The sequence below is a fragment of the Desmodus rotundus genome, chromosome 11 (assembly GCF_022682495.2).
Source record: "Desmodus rotundus isolate HL8 chromosome 11, HLdesRot8A.1, whole genome shotgun sequence".
Taxonomy (NCBI): domain Eukaryota; kingdom Metazoa; phylum Chordata; class Mammalia; order Chiroptera; family Phyllostomidae; genus Desmodus; species Desmodus rotundus.
The window spans coordinates 73,354,692-73,369,824 of NC_071397.1; the positions used below are offsets into that span (position 1 = coordinate 73,354,692).

At 37.6% G+C, this 15,133-nt stretch overlaps 1 pseudogene; it reads right to left on the bottom strand.

Annotated features, from left to right (window-relative positions):
- Positions 1-3,768: 3,768 nt before the first annotated feature.
- LOC112297239 (X-ray repair cross-complementing protein 5-like) overlaps positions 3,769-15,133 on the bottom strand; it is a 49,809-nt pseudogene continuing 38,444 nt past the window's right edge.

A 15,133-nucleotide genomic window follows, 5' to 3' on the forward strand; every position in this document is an offset into this window, starting at 1 on the left:
ATAAGAATCTCTGCTTGCACTGAGGTGTTGAGATGGGCTTTGGAATGAGAGCGGCCCCATCTACTCAGGTGGCTGGCACTTGAATAAACTTCTTTCCGTCTCACCAGCACCTGTCCCACAAGTTGTGGCATGGCGTCGGGAGCCAAACCTGAGTTTGGTTACACCAGGCACAACACTCACTCTACACGCCAGATCCATCCTTCACCCTGTTGTGTGTGATAGACCTGGCTGCCACGCACAGCAGAGTGTATGTGTAAGATTTTGTAAAAGATGTGATTTGGTAAGAATAGGTTTTAAGGATAATACTTTTGTGCCCATCTTTGGAAGCCCATCGGTGCATATATGAAGCAAGGGCTACAATTCTTAGCCTGTACAAATCCTGGGCTTTTCCCCTTGGCTTCCAGAAACACCAACAAGTAATGGCTTGTTTGTGGTGCCTGAATGCAGCGTGCTGTCCCGCTGCCGCAGGAGGACATGTCCCGATAGCTGAAGGAGAACAGGGTTTTCCTTTCCATGAACTCACCCCTCAGTCCTCTCACTCTTGTACACTCTGTTGCAGTCACACTGGCTTTCTTGTTTTTCCTTAAATATGTGAGGAATCTTTTCTCTGTTTATTGTTGTGTTTTCTGCCTGGAATATTCTTCTTCCATATATCCACATGCTTGTCTTCCATGCTTCTTTATGTCTCTATGCAAGAGTGGAACCTTCCTTCAATGTTTCATATCTACCCTCTTCATTTCCTTTTTATCACATGTAATTAACATACTATACTTCTACTTTTCATCTTGTTTCCCCTCTATTCCTCCAGCTAGAATGTAAACTTCTTTAGGTCAGAGATCTTTACCTATTTCATTTATTACTTTATCTCCAGAGCCTAGAACAGTGGCCTGGAATATCATTGGTATTAAATTAAATATTTGTTAAATGAATAAACAAATCCTTTATTGTTCAATTATTACTCTTGATATAATTATGAATAATATTAATGAAGAGAATGCATGTTCTGAAATCTTTATTTCCCTTCAAATACTAACAAGTAAATTTAATATTGAATTATTAAATATTAAATTAAATAATTTGAAAAATAGGATGAATAAAGACCGAGTCAAGAAAACTAATTAAAATGCTCAGTATTGCTCCAATGTGAGGTAATTTTGATTAGAACCAAGGTAGCTGGCAAAGAGATAGAACAGATGGGGAAAACCTGGTTTCACTGTGGGAGATGATGAGATGGGACAGAGGAAGGAAGGCAGAGTCAGGAATGAGATAACACTTGGAGTTTTAGTTACTAAGAAAATGGCCAAATTAAGAGGTTCCTGAGTGGCAAAGAAGTTGAGTTCCAAGCAGATATTTAAAGTTATGGAGCTGCAACTAAAAAAAACATACATAGTAGAGATGAGAAGTTGAGCATTGTTTACTTAGGGATATGAGCTGAAATCATGGAAAAAAAAGGTCTCTAGAAATCAGAGCAAAGACAAATACATAAGACCAGCCATGGGCCTTCTGATATATTTACATATTTATGGAGAAAGAAGAGGAGGAGAATAGGACATCGAAGGAGCATCCAAGAGGTAGACAGAAATGATGAAACTGCAATATCAAAGAGGCCAAGAGAGTGCTTTAAGAAGGGGGCGATGGTCCACAGTGATGAGCGGCTGAGGGAGATCACAGAAAATAAGGTATCGGACAGCTGGTTGGAGCTTCAGCTTCATGCTCGGGAGTCAATTTTAAAGTACTAGATATATAGAAGGAAATGGATTCTTTTGATAGAGAGATGATATGCTATAATCAGGTGTCAGTTTTCTGTTGCATTTACTAATACACATAAATGTATAACACACTACTCCATTAACACTACAGGGAGTGGTATATTTTATGTTAATGTACTAAAGATTTGGTTGTTAATACATCACCCATTTTAGGGGAGATAATACAACTTTGTTCTAAAGGAACAAAGAGCTAAGTAAAACCCATTGAATTATTTCAGAGTTTACAGCAATTTCATTGGGAGAAATTAACCCCAATTCCAAATCAAACGAGCAAAAAGAAACAAAACTGCTAAAGTACCCTCCCTTCTTCCCTTCTCTCTGGCAGGGGTTTCAAACTCATTTTCACCAGGGGGCCACATCAGCCTCCTGGTTGTCTTCAAAGGGTCAAATGTAATCTTAGAACTGTATAAATGTAACTACTCCTTAGCAGTTAAGCAAGAGCTCAGCATTGCTGCAGGGTAGAAACAAGGTGTCAGATGGGATAAAACCAGGTGGAGGGCGGGATTCGGCCCAGGGCCTTGTGTTTGCCTCCTGTGCTCTAGAGAATAGCTCCTGCTACCCAGTGAGGTTTATTGCTCCAAGAAAGCACTAACCTCTCAAACAATCTGAAAAGGCAATTGCTCCAAAACTGAAATTTTAGTAGTTCTCTCAGTCCCTACTCATTTATAAAAAGAAAGGGATTTTGGATTCTCCTTTCCAATCATCTGGCTACCTAGCTACCACCAAGATTTAGACAAAGGGTCAGCAAAACATTTTTTAAAGACTAGAGACAATAAAGATTTTAAACTTGCTGACTATACAATCTCAATTACAACTACTCAACTTTGCTATTGCAGCTTAAAAACCACCATAGACGTGGTAAAAATAAATGGGTATAGCTGTGTTTCAATAACGCTTTATTATAAAATACAGTCAGCTGGTTGGATTTAGCCCATGTAGTTTGCTGGCTGCTGATTAGACTCAACTTATGCTGGAAGAGGGAACTATGACCTTGTAATATTGTCTATACCAATACAGACTCATAATTTTATTACACATAGAACAAAACATCTTCCTTAATTTTCTTCAGGAGTCTTTGGTTGCTGCATATTTTATTTTAAATATAAACGTATACCTAAAGATAAAATATTAAGAGTTCAAATAAACAGGCAGATAAAAAATATGCTGTGACCATCAGATCAAACAGTGTTTATTTATTCATTAATTTATTTTACATCTATTTGTAGGTTGCTTATGTGCATAAGCCATTGTGCCAGATATTATAAGGGATGCAAACATGGATAAGATTTTGACTCTTTCATTAGTAAGTTAAGAGCCCAATAGGGAAAATAACATACTCATAAACATGTATAATACAAAGTAAACAAGGAAATGTGTCACACAAAAAATAAAGATACATTTTCTTTAGATGAGGGAGAAATTATTTTTGGCTTGCTTAAGGAAATATTGAGGTTTGGGAGAGAGTTCAGAGTCCCTTTTGTGAAGGAAATGATTTACACATCAGGTCTTGTGGACCTAGGCAAGCAGAAATTAGAAAGGCACTACCAAGAGAAGAGGCATAAAAAACATAAACAAAAGACCAGTAGTTATTTATAAAACATAAACAATGTGGAAGAAAAATGAATAATTACTTTTTATAGGACGAGAAGAAAGGCTGAACATAGATAAAGCCGGATTGTTCAACAGGAGCACAGTATTGGGTGTCTAACCCGCTGCTGAGTTGGCTTCGACTCCTGACAACTCTGTGAATAGGTGACGTCCACCATGTCCCCTGCTCAGCTCTGTAGGCTCCTCCCTATGGCTTCTTTTATGGAGCCAGTTCATCTCATATTTGGTCTTCTTCTTTTTCTGCTGCCTTAGAGCATGATTGTCTCTTCCAAAAAAAACAAAAAACAAAAAACAAACACCAACCCTGCCTTTTCATGATGTTCCTGAAGTAAGACAAAAGACATCAGCAGGAATTAAAAGGGGTCAGAGCAAAGTGGGTCCAGATCCATGGTTATGCAGTCTGAAGCTCACACAGCTGTTTGGAGCCTAAATTAAAAAAATAATAAAACTTTTACATATAAAATTAATGTGTATTGGGAGTGAGAAAAGAAGTCACAACAAATTAGAAACTTTTGAAAGCAGACAAAAAACACAAACATCACAAAATGTAGAAGCTGTGGGAACACTTGGATTCTACGACTGTCTCACTCACTGCTCCCTGTTGACTGGCTACACCCTCCAATCACATCTCCACATAGCCAGGAAGAAATGGTAGCTTTTCCTCTAGCATAACCCATCCACATTTGTTTATTATCTATAGTATGTGAAATTTCTTTCAGCTTCACAAAATATTATTGATAATGAGTCAATTTCTAAAACTGATATCAAATATAGGACCTTTTAAATTAGGAAATATCAGAGCATACCAAAGTATTCTGTGCAGTGACTAATTATAAATATTCTTTGGATCGCTGACAAATCAATCATGAATCACTGACGTTCTTGTATTGTGGCATATCATTAGTTTCATATTTTCTTAGTAGGAGGAAGCATTATGTGTTAAGAATTTAAATCTTTTATCACTGTGTTCATCTGCATCATGTCCCGTATTAACCAGATTCTCTAAGGGATCAAGGACCTATGCACTGTTTTCTGTTGCAACATATTCCTTTCTCTTGGCGAACTCAGAGGGCAGCAACCTTCGATGGTGAAGAAGCCCTCAGTAAGGCAGTATCTGGGGTCACTGAAATAACACTTTAAATGATTTTAATTATGGATTATATATTTCTACAGTTTGGTAATCTTATTACCTATTTCAATAATCAGTTGTACTAGTGGCACTTAAACTGTTTTAAATGTTTAAAAAATAGAAATAAGAAATGTACTATCTTATAAGGTCATAAAATCATTAATGTTTTTTCCTGATGAGTAAGAGTTTATCATGATATATTTTTAGTGCCATCTAGTGTTTAAAAGACTTCATACACAAACAAATAATTTAGTTTTAATTTTTTTTGTCAACATATATTCTTTGGTTCCACATCTCAGTGATTGCTTCTAAGATTTTATATTAAATCGTAATAATAAAATGGATAATTGTAAAGCCAAATGAGCTTACAGAAATTAAATTAATTCTTATGCAATAAAATGAATTACATTATCCCTTCACTACTCTTATAGGAGATGTCCGGCGGGACCTCAGCCACCATAATATAAAGAGACTAGTTCTCATTAAAATGCAAAGTCAGAATGTTTTCGTGGACTTTTAGGTCTATAGATATGATTCAAACCATGTTAAATTCAAGTTGTATATAATAATTTTTAAATATGTTTCTATTTTATTACTAACTGTGTAGCTATATTAAAAGCAAAAAAAATATTTAGCAAATTAATAGACTTTTTTCACAATCACCAAAAACAAATGTTTAAGCTCTTTAGTTTTATAAAAATAATGAAGTTTTCTTGGTTTTTATACTTTTATCCTATAGCAAATAATACTAAATTAACAATACAAAAAAATGTATTTAAATTATATTATTGCTATGTGTGAAATACAAAACTAAAAATAAAAAAAAGTTCTGCAAAGTTAATATGAGAAATAACGAAGTTTAGGCAACGGACTCATTCCTTCTCCCCCTCTGACTATGAATTCATGGACTGTAAAAGAGCTGAGGTTATGTATCATTAAAGTCATATTGCTCTTATATTCAGATGATGTAGGTTGAGAAAGAAGTCAAAACAAATTACAGGTTTTAAAAAAACAATGCATACTACAAATGCCACTGGATTTTTAAAATACTGTAATATTTTTACCTGTTTTTAATCTTGGCTAATTTTTCAAAACTCCAAGTAGGAAAATGCACCCCCTTTGTTTCACAAAGACATTTGTGAGGATGTGATTATGCCACACAGCAGGGACCTTCACTGGACACCGTCCTTCTAAGTGGAGGTGGAAGCTCATTCTTCAGTCCTTAGGAGACTCAGCCCTCGGCCACCCTCTCTCAGTTTCCCTGACTGCTGGGGCCACCACCCCCAGACTGCTCGGTCTGGTCCAGGCCTGCACAGACCAGGAGCTACCCCACCAGGCATTATAGGACTAAACTGTTATCGTCCTCCAGGAAGGCATGGAAGGATAAGTAAGTTATTTCAGGAAGTTATCAACCAGCAGTGTGGCCTTCTAAACCCTAGTCAACCTCAGGGAAAGACAAGAGAAAGCCAAGTGAACTGTGGCTGGCTGGAAACTCCCTTGACTAAAACAACAGAACCCTGGATAGCAGCAGCGGTAGGTGTGTGGGGTTTTGTGAGAATCTGTGTATATTGACAAGTGACACAGACAGGCCTCTGTGACTGGGAGCCCAATATGGTACATTGCTGTGAATTTATCTCTGATCCATAAACATGTATTTTTTCTCTCTCCAATTTTCTATACCTTCTAAGTACTCGGTAAATACACTCCGAGTGATTTCTCCTTTTAAAAGAGCTAGTGCAAATGAGAAAACCTTTTGTATATAGAAAAGCAACTTTTACCTCATTAGTTTCTGCTTAATATAGGCTCCATTAAATTCCGCCTGCTGATTAGAGTGGCAATGTTAAAAGAGCTCCTCCAAAATATTCCTTGAATTATTAATTTTTAACCTTAAAATTTATTCTGGCTGGCAATTCTTACTTAGACTCAATTAGAACACTAGTCCTCAGTGAGCTAAATATAGAGAAAACAAAACAAAAAAGAAGTATAAATTTGACTTGCTATTGTGTTTTGCTTTAAACATTCCATTAAAAATTGCTTCAATGTGACATAACGGTATGATATAAGCAAAACTTTTATCATTGCAATATTTTCAAATCACATATTATTTATCTTTTTATTGTTCCAAAACTGATTTCTAAGAATGTCACATGTATATATTTTATTTTTAAAAATTGTTTCTATTTAGCTTATCTATTCTGTCTTCTTTTTCACATAGGACCATAATTAAGTAGTTGCTGGCAAATGAAAAGTTATTTTTAAAAATTGCCTATAAAGTCCCAACCATAGCTACAATTCATTAATGCATTTCAATATTTCACAATGTTCTCTGTACTGAAATTATTTTTAACAAATAACTCTGCTGTTCTTGAATATATATAATTAATACCCAAGATAATTTTCTGAGGTCCTGTGTTCAAAGAAAATCAATATTAGTGCATCATTCTCTTTCATGTACATGAAAAACACCCAGAAAGATGCCTCGTGAAGTTTGCCTCTAGGTAGTAACAAATTGTCTCTTTTTTCTAGGTCTTCACTGAAAACCCTCTAAGGCAAGGTGGTTTATCTACTTAAATATTCATTTGCTTGTTTATTCATTTAATATTGAAATCCTTTTTTGATTACAAAAAAAAGCTTGAGGCATTTTATAGATTTAAAGGAGAGCTTTTAGAATGAAGCACAAAGACAGGCACAGGCAAGGAAAATATTTAAATATTAAATAAACGAGTGCCACTATAAGAGGAGGAGCAAATGCCTCCCACTCCGTTCATCGGCTGTGAATCTTTACAGCCCTCATTCGTCTCTCACAGAGCCTGGGATGCTTTTCTCTTTTCTGTCACCATGCTCTTCCGCCTCACTCCTACTCACCCCTTCTTGTTTTTTAATTTTATTTATTTTTTGTTTATTTTATTTTGCAATTACAGTTGATATTCAATATTAATCTATATTAGTTTTAGGTGTATATCATAGTGATTAGACAATTATACAAATTACCGAGTGTTCCCTCTCATAATTCTAGTACCCCCTTGGCACCATGCATAGTTATTACAATATTATTGACTGTATTCCCTGTGTTATATTTTACATCTCTGAGACTATTTTGTAATTACCAATTCATACTTCTTAATTCTTTCACTTTTTCAACCATCCCCCATCCCCTCCTCTTTCTTAGTTCAGTTCATGTCTACTCATTCTTCTGTGGTGGGTTGTCTGTGGTGGGTTGTCTGGGGTGTGTTGTCCACGGTAGGTTGTCCGTGGTAGGTTGTCTGTGGTGGGTTGTCTGTGGTGGGTTGTCTTTTACAAAAATGGCCACAATAGTACTTCCTATCATGAGCTCTCTCAGAGCCTTGCCTTTCTCCCATTAAAAGGTAGACTCCATATGCCCTTCCCTTACACTTGGGCTGACCTTTGTTAACTGCTATAGCTTCCGTCTGGCTCTCTCTCTCTCAGGATGCCTGGGTCTGGAGCCCAGTCACTGTGATTGAGGAAGTCCGGGCTTTCTGAAGAGGCCACCTGTGGCTGCTTTGGCAAAGAGTCCCAACTGGAGTCCCAGCCCACAGCCCCCGCACTGACTAAGCACTCAGCTGATTCCAGTTCCCAGCTTTAGAATTCCACTCTGCCTTCCTCCACTCCCCTCCCCCACCCCCCAACACTCAACAATCTTCTGTTTGAGGCTCCAGACATCACGGATCACAGACAAAAAGTGTCTGCTATGTCGTGACCAAATTCATGACCCACAGAATTTATGAGCATAATAAATGGTTGTTTTATGCCACCAAATTGAGCCAATTTGTCTTCCAACAGAAGATAACTGAGAGATCTCACTCGAAGTTCCCTTTCTAAAGGAAGCTTTCACTAGCTGGGACAGAACTGCTCCATTACAGGAAAAACTTACGTTTATTTATGCTAATCCAAGACCCTCTTTCCATTCCTGGAAGCGGTTTTAATATTAGTCCAAGCCCAAATGAAATTCTAAGTTACATCTTATAAGAAAAATATGAGGATTGTAGTCAATTTCGGAAGGATCAAATCAAGGGGCAGCAGCAAGATCTTTCTAGGTTGTAAAGGCCTCAAAACCTTAGGCTTAGAACAAGAATGATCTGTCTCAGAAAACAAGAAGACAGACACAGAAATGTTTTATTCCCAGCTCACTCACAGTAACCCACAGAACCTCAATGAACTGGAACTAAAAGCTGCAAGGTTCCGGCCCACAGTTTTCTCCACAAATTAGTTCTTTCTGTGGGCAGACCTGTGCTGAGTTTATCCTCACATGCTCATAATGTCTCACTGAGCTCCCTAATAAGGGACAACACAAAGATCCACAAGAAAACTGCTATATATAGCATTAAAACACAAGGCCACACTTCTAAATCTAGATTTTTAAATCCATTAACCTAATTAAAGGCCTTCCTTTACATGTAAAGCCAGTGGCCTAGCACTCACCGTCCTCAAAGCTGGCATTCTTCTGACTCATTAGAACACGGAAGTCTTCAGCTGGACTGACACGTCCAACCCAGAACATGCCCACGGACAATAGACCTGCAGATCACGTCTCTTTACGGCCACACTCCAGGAGAGACGAGATGGCTTCATGCAGCAAGTGTCCTCTTATAAAACAAAAACCAAAGACAAAGTGAAGACCCTTTCCTGTTCAGTTGCCCGTTCGGTTAAACGCTATCAGATATAGCTGTCATCTGTACTTTCACTTACATCCCTTGATGCAAAGTGACTTCTTTCCAGAGGGGTCAGAAGAATTACTGATGAGCCACCAGCCGGGCCTGCCTGAAGGCTTTCTGTGGCAGATTGCCTGAGCATCCTGACACCCAACCCATTAGGAAGGGGAGGACGCTGCCGTGTGGGGTCAGTTCCAGATATATCTGTTCTACTAAGATGACATGAGAAATAGCCTTGTTCACTGAACTGCCATTTTTTGGGGGGACTACCGCTGACCCTTTGGCACTGAAGTTTTGGTAGAATATATACCCAAACTGAAGATGTCCCCCAATAGTAAAAGCAGATCATGTTTCAAGGTTTACTGCAGGGCTAGTTTCAAACATGAAAATCTCTGTCACACTATATGGTACTTTCTCATCATACTCTTATGTCTTTCATCTCCCAGTCCCAACCTAAACAGAGCCTAAGCATCATTCAGCTCACAGGGGAGAAACAGTGGGGCTCAATTATGGCTGGTAAACTTTAGCACAAAATGTACTAAAGATTCCACTCTGCTCTGGTATAGCAGTCAGAAAAGCTCTCAGAACAAAGAAAGTCATGGCTTTTTTTTCTTCACTATAAAACACTGAAATAAAACCCAAATCATTTTTCAGACTTTCAGGTTTTCTGAGAGCATTTCTTTTTGAGGTTGGGAAAAAGCATGCCTTAGTGCTAAGTGTCCTTCTTAGTGTATATGGCTAGTAAGGGACATTTTAGGATCCATTGGTTCTAAAAGATGCCACTTAAAACCAGGCATCATGTGCAAGTTCGAAAAACCTTCCCGATTTAATGCAGGAGATCGTGAGTGTCAAAGGGTACTTGGTTTGGGGAAATCCTAAACTTGTGAAACCTCTTCTGAAGTTCTGTATCTGAAAAAAGTTGCACTCAAATTCTATATACTTGGAGATTGACTCACATCATTAACCCCACTTATCCTATTGCTTTGACTAAACAGAAAGTTGCACAATGAAGCCAACGAAAAAAATCAATACAAAAAGTACTACCACTGAAATGTTCCGTTCTCTGTGTATTGTATAGTGCTCTATGTACTGCGTATCACAAAGATAATTCCATAGGTAACTGGCTGGCAATAATTACTGACAGGGAGAACGGTGGGATGCTCGTCCATGGTTTATACCTTGACAGGACTAGCATCGATACAGTCTTCCCCACCCGTGGCCTTCCTGCAAGGGGCATAGCATGTGGAACAGGTTCTGCTCACCTGGGTGACGCTGGCTTCGGCCGGGCCGGAGAGACTAAAATGGGCTTTCCCTTCCTCAGTCTTGAGTTTTTTAGAGTTGGACCCCTCTTCATGCCTGGAAAAGAAATACGTGGGGTTTTCCCCTTAAAACAGAACAAATAATACTAAACTCGGAATTACCGATGTGAGAAGTACAGCTCTGTTTTTCAAGTGTCAGAAATCAAGAGCGGCACTTAGACCCCTTTACAGGAACCTGCCCCTTGTCCAGCCTCCTGACTCCTGCCAGCCTGCCTGCCGGCCTGCTGGCAGCGCAGAGGTCACAGCTGGCAGCCACGTCACAAAGCCCTCTCCAAGGACGACACTGCAAGCACAGGTCATGGAAACCACATCTCAGTGAGGAACCCATGACCTGTCAGGCATTATTTGCTGGTCTCTGTCTCAGAATTACGGTCATAGCTGTTAGCTTTCCATGTACGTAGAAGACTGTTGTCTAATAACCCATCTGCTCCATCACGTACGTGAGACCTTTGGGGCTTCTACTTACTAGGCAATCCTTGATTAAATATACAACGGATTGCTCTTAGAGAAGTCAAACTATAAAAGAAAATTAAAAAGAACCCCTTTAAAAGAAAACTTTTTATCTCTTTTATAAACCTAATTCTGTTTGGGGCACTATGCTAACAAAGTCCAGTAGCGTCTGTGTGGTAAGGGGAAAGATGCCTCCAAGGCAGCGTATCGAACATCTTGCTTCCAGTAACATTCTGGCTTTAGTAGCCTGTTTTGAAGTTAACAGAAGGTCAAGTTAATTGCAAAAAGAGAAGAAAATCAAATCCAAAGGCTCTACCCGTAATCTCCCTTAAGCTACTGAACATAGAGAGATGAAGTTTTTCTCCTGGACAAATAATCAATCTGGGACAAAAGCAGCTGTCACGAAATGGCTGAATGAGAAGGGAAATTACTAAGATCTAGTATTTCTAAATGTGACGCGTTTTTGTTCCAAAGCCCAACCTTCAGACAATGAGGCATGAAGAGGATATCCTAAAAATAAAGTGAGGAATAATAAGGCATAAGCAGGTCTATTCAATGATATTTCAATAATGAATCTCCTTTTACAGCTACATGAAGAACCAAAGTAATCACAGAGCCTTACAAAAATGTGAATTAAAAGTTTTATTACTTGACATTTTTCTTATTCATCACTTGCCATTTTTCCTTTGAGGAGCAAAGAAAACTAGAAGACAGAAGGATGGGGACCAGGAAACATTAAAAGAGTGAGTCATCCTGAGCTCCTCCCTTCAAATAAATAGAATAAAAAATAAACACACAAAGCCTGATGGCAAAAATGGAGAAAGAATGCATAAACCCAAGGAAGCATGAAATTCCATCAGAACCTGAGTCCATTAAAAAAAATGCAGCCATTTTTTTTGAAACTTTGCCAGTTGTTCCCACAAGACAGACGACACAGTATTGACAATGAATTGGAGACAACAGAGCTGGCTTCCAGTCTCACTCATGCCAATCCCTCCACCTTGGAACCCCACACCTTCTAAAAAATATTGATTTTGTATTAATTGTATTTTATCTGAAGTTTAGAATCCTGTAAGTTACTATCCTCTCTGATCTTCAGTTTGCTCCTCAGGAAAACACTATGATAGAAAGTATGAGTATATTGCCCTGGCTCGTATGGCTCAGTGCATTGGGTGCCAGCCTGCAAACCAAAAGGCTGCCAATTTGATTCCCAGTCAGGGAACATGCCTGGCTTGCGGGCCAGGTCCCCAGTTGGGGGAGTGCAAGAGGCATCCAATTGAAGTATCTTCTTTTGCATATAGATATTTCTTTTTTTCTCTCTTTCTCCCTCCCTTCCCCTCTATCTAAAAATAAATAAATAAAATATTTAAAACAAAAATACAAGCATATCAACAATTTACCTATTCTCTTCCAAAAATACAAATTAATATATACAGTAGTATTAAGAACCATTAAACATGCAAAGCACTATGCTAAGTTTTATGAGATGGTTGAATGACATAGAGAATTTCTTAAACTTTCCAAGATAAGATTCTAGGGAAAGAAGGATAAGTATATATACCAATATATATATAATGTATATATATTATATTGGTATGTATATACCTATATATAATATTATATTGGTGTATATATTACCAATATATATCACACCTATATATATATACCAATATGATATTATACATAGATATATATACCAATATAATATATAATATATAATATAATATATATACACATTATATACATTGTATACATTATATATAATATATGCATTATATATGGGTATATATACCTGTATATACCTATAATATATAGAATGTATAATATAATGGTATATATTATATATTATATAATAAATATAATATGTGCATTATATATATTGATATATATACCTATATACACCTATACCTATATATACCTATATATATATATATATATTAGTATATATGCACTTGTATATATGTGTGTGTGTGTGTTATATATATTGGTAATATATATACCTATATATATAGGTGTATATATACCAATATATATATATATAGGTGTATATATATATATATATATATATACACACACACACACACACACAGACACACACATATATATAGGGGTGTGTGTGTGTGTAGGTGTATATATATAGGCATATATATATTACCAATATTGGTGTGTATATATATTGGTAATATATATAAATATATATACCTATATATTATTATATAGGGGTATATATGCCTATATACAGATATCCCTATATATATATATATATATATAGAATATATATACCAATTCTCTAAAACTGAGCAGGCAAACACAGGCCCAGGAATAAGCTTAAAGTAGTGAACATTTAATACGATTAATATTCTCAAGATTAAGTCACTTAATACATTGTTAGGAATCCTACACATATTAAACTCAGACTGTCTATCTGAAGTAGGAAAGGGCAATTGTTCTCATACCCAAGTTATCTGTGAAGGAGTTGAGCCCTGGAAACTATCTCTGCAAGATCTCAGTAGACATACAGATGTTGAGAGCTGCTGCATGTGGATGACAGGACTGCAGGTAATTTGTTGTTCTTTCTCCTTATCTTTCTCCTTGTAATTCTCTTATTTAGCCAACCATTTACCTAATACTATGTGTCAGCCACTAGGCTGAGCTCTAGACTCTAAATATACAGAAATCAAGGTACAATCTACACCTTTAAGAAGGTCAGAGAAATGAAAAAAGATAAATACGTCAACGGGCAATTAACAGAACCTTGTGGCCAGCAGCTCAGCCCTGTGAGAAGATAGCAAGCAGCTGTCTTGGGCTGGGGCATCAGGTGCATGTCGGGAAGTACTGCGAGCAGAAAATATCTAAATTACAGGCATAGAAACTGTGAGGGGAAAAGCTCGTTTTCTAAGCAGTTGGATTATGGATAAGTGTTTCCTTCCTGTCTGTCAATCAGAGTTTTCTCATTCGCGTAACAGAGAAAACTCTTGTTTTGCTCTTAAGCTGAAGGTAATGGAAAGCCATCAAATAAAGGCTTCCTTAATCAAGGGTCCAAGGATGGAGTCGAGGAATGCAGGAACCCTCTGAAAACACATGCAAAGCTGAGTATGTTAGCATGTTTTCCTGGGCAGAGGGTTCATAGTTTGTTTTTTAATCAGATTATTAAAAGGGTCCACCTCACATGTACACATACATGGAGAGAGAGAGAAAAAGAAATTAAGAATCATTACATTAAAAAATTTTAGCAAGGGAGTAATGCAATCAGATTTGTTTCTTAAAAAACAATTGAGGTAGCAGAATGCAGAACAGACTGGAAGGGGTATGGCTGGAATGAGGGAGATCCCTAAGGAGTTATCTCAGGAAAGCAGAGGCTAACCTGAGGTCTAGATAAAAGCCATGGCAGTGGGCGAGGATGATAAAAGTTCACCTTTTTAAAACGCTTACCATGTGCTAGCCACCCTGCTAACCACATTGAAAACGTCTCAGTTAAACTTCATAGAAAGCCTAGGAGCTAGTTATTATTGCTCTTTTACAAATGAGCAAACCGAGCTTCAAAAGGGCCTGACCTTGTCTAAAGCATGGTTAGTAAGGGGTCCACAGCTAATCCTGAGCTACTATTAACCACACTCCTATACGGCCTCCTGAAAGGCGGCTGTTTGTTATGACAACTTGATGGAGCAACTTGACAAGTTTAACCGATTATTAAAGGGAAATGCTGGATTCGATCCAAATTTATCTGGTTCCCAAATCAACGCTATTAGCCACTATACTAACCTGAAGTGAAAGGAGTTGATTTGAGGTAAATCTAATACATCTTGGTAAACCAACTAGATATGGGAATAGAGAAGTGATGACTCCCTGGAAATGAGGCGTCACTCACTAAAACAGAGAATAATGGCATGAAGAGGGGTTTAAAAGGAGTGTGGAAGGAGAAAGAAGATGACAGTCATTTCTGAACATATTAAACTTGAAGTCTCAACAGACACTTAAGATATCCAGTGGATAGGATGAAGAAACGAGGTCTGTCCAGAAAAAGTCCAGCCATTGTTAATATAACAAGAACAGTTTGCACAACATCAACACAGGCTGGCAGTCAAGGAGAGTAGACTGCAATGCACATGGGTAAACCGTGACAACGTCACTGTACTAGTCAGTGTGGGTAGTAGATGTCTTAGAGTGAGAATGTGTACTGTGTGGTCG